At 53.1% G+C, this 6,086-nt stretch overlaps 1 long non-coding RNA gene across 1 annotated transcript; it reads right to left on the bottom strand.

Annotated features, from left to right (window-relative positions):
• Nucleotides 1-3,708: 3,708 nt before the first annotated feature.
• LOC148774665 (uncharacterized) lies at nucleotides 3,709-5,724 on the bottom strand. Its single transcript, XR_016035468.1, has 2 exons — nucleotides 5,279-5,724; nucleotides 3,709-3,889 (listed from the first exon to the last, which is right to left on the bottom strand). It is a non-coding gene; the product is annotated as an uncharacterized LOC148774665 (long non-coding RNA).
• Nucleotides 5,725-6,086: the final 362 nt, after the last annotated feature.

Raw genomic sequence — 6,086 nt, 5'->3', positions numbered from 1 at the left:
GTGGCAGTTGTAGAGACAGCCTCTGAGCTGCCTCCCCAGGTCTCCTTCAGTTCCTCTGCCCAAAGCCAAGCTGTCTGAAGCCTCAGCAATGGTCAGGATCCTGCCCCCGCCCCACCCCCTGACTTTCTGTAGCGACAGCTTGGCCTTCATTCCTGCACGGAGTTGATTCTGCTGTCAGGCCAGTTTGTGCCTCTGCACAGGCTGGTAAATATTTGGCCTGTCTCTGTTCTTTCACACAGAAGGATCCGATCCCGATCCGGGTCTGTGCGCAGATGTCCCAGCTGTCAGAAGCAGGGATCCACTGGGGCTCCGTGAAGGCTTTTCTCGAAGCAGCCCAGTGTGAGGGCCACAAAGGTGGATTTGGGGTCCAGATATGCTAGATTTGGGCTTCCCTGGTGGCTCAGACAGTAAAGAATCCGCCTGCAATGCGAGAGACCTGGGTTCAATCCCTGGGGTAGGAAGATCGCCTGGAGGGCATGGCAACCCCCTCCAGTATTCTTGCCTGGAGAATCCCCATGGACAGAGGAGCCTGGCGGGCTAGAGTTGGAGTCCTCCTAACTGCTGCTTGCCAGCTGGACAGCCTTTGACAAGTAACTTCTCTGTGCCCATTTCTTCTGTTGTACACGAGGGTTCTGAGACCTCCCTTGTAACACTGTGGTGAGGCTTCTGTGAAAAGTGCAGGCTGAGTGCCTGGCACATACCAGTAGACCTTTGAGAGTGCCTCTTATTTTGAATAAGCCCGTGGCTTTGGGCAAATCACTTAACCCACTGGGAACAGCAGCTTTGTAATCCTAAAGCGGGGTGATGTCTGGGACCCCCTTCCCCTGTCAGAGCCTATTGTCCATGAACCACATGCCAGGGCCTGGGCCAGGCTGGGGTGACAACTGTGGGTAAGATAGTCATGCCCCCTCCTGCCTACTCCTGTCTGTACCCCAGCTCTGAGAGCAGATGAGGGGTGTGGTGTGTCTTGTTATAGCTGAGGCTGCAACTCTGAGGGGCAAGACTCCCCCAGGATCTCACAACTGCCTTTGGTGCTGAGGGAGCGGGAAGCCCAGCCTTCTAGTGCAATGGAGCCTCCTGGGTTGGAGCCAGCCCCCAGTGAGCTGTGAACAGGCAGGTGGGTGGCTCTGCTTCCTTAAAGGAACCCTGGGTGTGCAGAAGTGGCCACCTTGCACATCTACTGTGCTGTGCGTCCAGCCTGAAAGGTCCCAAGAAGGCCCCCAGGAAAGGCGAATTGCCACAGCTGCTCTTGGCCTGCTCACTCACTGACCATCTTGGCCATCTTGACCAACTTGGCCAGCCAGAGGCACTCTAGTGGGACCAGTCGAATGGGGTGCAGAATCGAGGGGAGGGGAAGGAAATACTTTGATATTCCAAAAAGTGCTGCAGAGTAATCAGCATGGGAAGTTAAAACATCAGGATTTCCTTGGACTTCCTTATGCTTTTTTATGGCCTTGTTGTTGTAGTTGCTTTGTGACCCCATGGACTGTAGCCCACCAGGCTCCTCTGTCCATGGGATTTCCCAGACAAGAGTACTGGAGTGGCTTGCCGTTTCCTTCTCCAGGAGATCTTCCCCACCCAGGGATCAAACCCACTCTTTCTTGCATTGGCAGGCAGATTCTTCACCGCTGAGCCACCAGGAAAAGCCCTTCTTATGGCTTAGTGGTGTTTTTATTCTGCATTTCAAACTGGAGGTTGAGGTAGACCCTAATCCCTCTAGCCCAGGGCAGTGGGCAGGGTTTGCGGGGATACCAGGCAGGTGACTTCTCACCCACTGAGCGCTCCCTCCCCCCTCCCTCCTCCCCTCTGGCAGGCTCTGGGGAATTTTGAAATTGCCCTGGAGCCAGACCCCTTGTGTTGGCTGCCCAGGAGGACTGGGGAAGGAGGTGCTGTGTGGAAAGAACCATTGCCTGATTTTAATCTCAGGTCTCTGAGATCCCCTCTCTCTGTCAAGTGGGGTCTGCACCGAATACAGCACATACCCCTTGTAGCCAAACATCCTAAGGTCTGGAGCCCAGAGGCAGCCTGCCCGGAGGTGCAGAGGAGGGCATGGAGCTGGGACCCTGGGAGGGAGGGGAGCAAAACTGAGATGTGCAGCTGGGAAATTTGGATTGGTCTTGGAGGATTTTGTGGTTCATGCTCATGAAACGAGCTTCCTCTCACTGGATTTCTGCCCCAGGGTGTGTGGGGCTCAAGGAGAAACGCTGGCGTCTCCTCCTCGGTGACTGAGGCTTAAGTTTGGGTCTTTCAGTGCTCTGTCTCCACGTCCACCATGAGGCAGACCTCCTCCCCAAACCCTTCTGAAAACAAATCTGTTGCAGCGCTGCCTACATGCTGATGGCACCTGGTTTTGCAGGAGGCTGAAGGCAGGCGTTTGGGAAAGGGCAATAGCTTTGCAGGCTCTCCCTGTATTAGCTGGGTGACTTTGGACCCATGACTTGCCTTCCTGGGACTGTTTCCCCATCAGTGATGATACACGTCCGCTCTGTTGTCCAATGCAGGGGTCACATGAGGAGGCCTGGGTGAAACACTGCCAGGCTCGTGGTGGGGGACTGGTGGGTCGGGTGGGGGGGGAGTCCCAGTGGCTGTACTTCAGTGACTCTATAGCTCACCCCAGGATCTATGGGGCCAGGGAAGGAACCTCAGGGAAGTACACCCTGAGCCTGGCAAGCTTCCTTGCCACTTTGCTGTCTGGGGAGAAAACACTGCAAGAAAAGCCATGTGGGGGTGGCGTGGGGGTTCCCGTTTCTTCACAGAGATAGGCCTGGTATCCCCTAAGAGGGGAGGGTGGGGTGTGAAGTCACAGATTCTTCCAGTTGTGAGTTCATTTGATTACTTGTGAGTGAGAGCTTTTGAGTGGACTCCGGGGGTTGGTGACGGCAGGGAGGCCTGCGCGCCGCAGTCCACGGGGTTGCAAAGAGTCAGACACGACTGGGCAACTGAACTGAAGTGAAAGCGTCAGGATCCTGTTCTCGAGAATCCTTTCCTAGGGAGCTTGCTGTTGTGAGCTTAAGAACATGGGGGAAAAAAAGTCTTTGCTCTTGGAACCAAGAGGGCGATTCAACAGATACTTAGAAGCAGAATGTTGGTCTCCAACTTGCCTGGCCAGACCCCTGTGTATCTGGGAAAAGTCCGCCAGCCCTCTCACTCCCAGCTGGCCAGTGCGGAGGCTTCCTCCCGCCCTGGGCTGAGCCTCGGTCCATCTAGCCCCACAGCCCTGCCTCGGTGTTCGCTTTGTCGCCCAGGTCGGGGTGCATGCAAACCTCGGCCAAATCGCTGAGTGTTAAAACATCTGGCAAAATATCACATTTCCACAATGGGCCTTTTCTATAGAGCTGGGGATAGAGTGGGCAGTGTCGGGACGCTGGGAAATTACTTAAGCTTTGACAGTGGAAAGCAGCAGGGTCTAGGATCCTGACTTTGAACAGAAGAGGTGAGGATGAAGCGGGGAGGACACGCCTTAAAGCAGCAGCAGGGCCCCAAGAACCAGCTCCCCCTGTTTCCAGAGCTGCTGGGGGAGGGGGGCTGCGGCCAGCCTGCCTTGGCATCCTCCCTTCCGGCGTCCTCTCCTGGATTTTGTTGTAATGAGACAAGTCCTGACAAATATCCCGTCGCCCTTTGGGCCGGAGAGCTGTAAGGCGTCCTGCCTGGAAACCCAGCCCCATTCACTTGGGAGCCATAATTAGGCAAGAAAACAGTTCACCGGCCCTTGATTCAATAAAGACCCTTTTATGATGTTGGTTTTTCCCAGAAAAATAATACCACTTTGCCCCGTTTATTGCATTTAGATGTGTAATCGTATTAGGGCTCAGCAGCCCCGGGGACTGAAGTTACGTAGTTGGGGTTTTCACCAAAGGCTGTTAACCGGTCTTCAGAGGCAAACAGTGACCTTGGGAGAAAAAAAAAAAAGACGACAGTGAACACTTTTGAAGATTTCTCTCTCTCTTGGCATTTCAAGGACGTTTTCTGCCGTCCGGGTGAGAGGCGACCCGGGGAAGAAAACTAGAAAGTGAAACTAACTCTCCTGGCCAGTGTCCCTGCGGGCCACGGCCCTGCACGGCCCCTCCCTTGTCGTTGACCAGATCTGTCAGTCAGATGGGTGGCACGTGCCCGGCAGAGGGCTGGAGGAAGTGTCAGCGACGATGCCCGTGGCTCGGCACCAGGAGTCATGGTGCCCCAGCACGTCCCCACTGAGACGCCGGCAGGGCGGCAGGCACCGGGGTTTGTGCAGGTGGCCGGCCTGGGCCTCCCCCGGGCCCCGCCCTGCTGGGGCAGCCAGCCCTGACTAAATATAGTCCTGGAGGGCGAGGCGGCTCTCCGTTGGTTGGAAGGGTTTGCTTGCCCCGTCCCCTGATCACCGCCACCTTCCAGATACTTGCCTACCCGGGCTCTCACCTGCTGGTCCCTTCCCCCGGCGACCATCCCCTCTGACCTTTCCCCAGGCCTTGTGTCAGGCAGGCTAAGAACTCTGCTCATCACTCCTGGAGTAAAACCCCCTCCTAGAAACCGGCCCAGTGCCGGGGTGTTGGTACAGATCACCAGTGGTGTCCAGCACCTGTTTCCCAATTTGCGGTTGGTTTAGAAATCTCAGGCGATGAGGAAATTTCTGGGAGTCATTCGTAGGCGTGCTCTTATTAAGAAATAGGGTAGGACCTTTCATTAAAACCGTGTTGCCTTAAAAAGGGGGATATCCATTTAATTCCAGGACGTGTAATGGGAATTGTCACCGAAATCTCTTTTCAGATAGGACCCTTTAATGCAGAAGAACTGCATTATCTATTTATAGATACTAAAATGCATACTAAAATATTCTTTCATTGTCAGGATTTGAGATGTGTGCGATTTTGTTTTTTTTCTTAAACTTTAGACACTTTATATTTTTGGGGAAAAGTGCTGTTTTATATATATATATATAATTGTTTTTTTGATTCCACACCCCCCACACAGGAGTATAATTAGAACGTCCGAAACCAGATTATCCAATTAGTAGTTGTTATTTAGTCGCTAAGTTGAATTCACTCTTTGTGACCCTATGGACTACAGCGTGCCAGGCTCCTCTGTCCTCCACTGTCTCCTGGAGTTTGCTCAAATTCATGTCCAGTAAATTGGTGATGCTAGCCAGCAGTCTCATCTGTATCCAATTAGTACAGTTTTCTAATTAACTATTAGAAATTTGTGATGAGATAAATTATTTTAGATTTCCAATGAAACTTTGGCCACAAGGAGGTACATGAGGGGAAAGATTGTGGGTTTTCAGTTTTGGCTACCACCTACTCACCTGCTCCCCACAGAATACCTAATTTGCCTGCTGTTGCCAGCAACAGTGACCAGAAAACAGTTTTCTTTTCCTTGTCCCGAGTAGAGCTGGAAGCATTTCTCATTTATGATGGCTTCGCTCTGCTCCTGACAGTGGAGCAGGCAGATGAAGGTGGGGTTTAGATGCTACGTTCGTACGTTTTTCAGCAGTAACATTGGTCCTTTGGACAAAAACGCAAATTTGTGATGGTCTGCGTTCATTCACTTTGTGTCTTCGTTGTGCCTTGTGTGTGCTTCCTGTGCCAGGAGGCTTGGTGAGGAGAGGGGCAGCCTGCAGGGGTGGGGACCTCCAACCAAGACCAAGGAATGGAGTCAGTTCACATTTGGTAACAGTGCCCGGTGCAAGCCCCAAATCCTTTATCCGAAATTCTAAACTCTGAAAAGCAAAAGTTGTGTTTTATAACGAATTTCATGGGAATTCTTGACCCAAACTGACTTGAGCCTAGATTTCTCCCGGGGAGCATGAGTCTTCATGGCTTTCCCTGCAGAGATGTTCCTTCGTGTGATTTCAGGGGGGTGGGGGGTGCTGCTCTGCTGGTGTGTTGTGCAGTGTGTGGCCTGTGCACCATGTTATCTAAGACCTGAAAACTTCTGCAGCACGTCGGGCCAGAACGTTTGGGGTAAGAAGATGCAGTCCTGGAGCAGGAGCACGCGCCTGATAAAGGCGGCTGGACCTGAGGCCTGCAGAGCCCTCTCCCCCCAGACCTTGAACTCCACGAAGGCCGACCAGGTTTTGCTCACTGTTACATCCTCACTACCCATCTGGGCGC

This window comes from Moschus berezovskii, chromosome 20 (genome assembly GCF_049115385.1).
Source record: "Moschus berezovskii isolate FMDL1 chromosome 20, NW_MosBer_1.0, whole genome shotgun sequence".
Taxonomy (NCBI): Eukaryota; Metazoa; Chordata; class Mammalia; order Artiodactyla; family Moschidae; genus Moschus; species Moschus berezovskii.
Note: the sequence above shows the minus strand (reverse complement) of the source record. Positions and strands in the feature narration are given on the sequence as shown.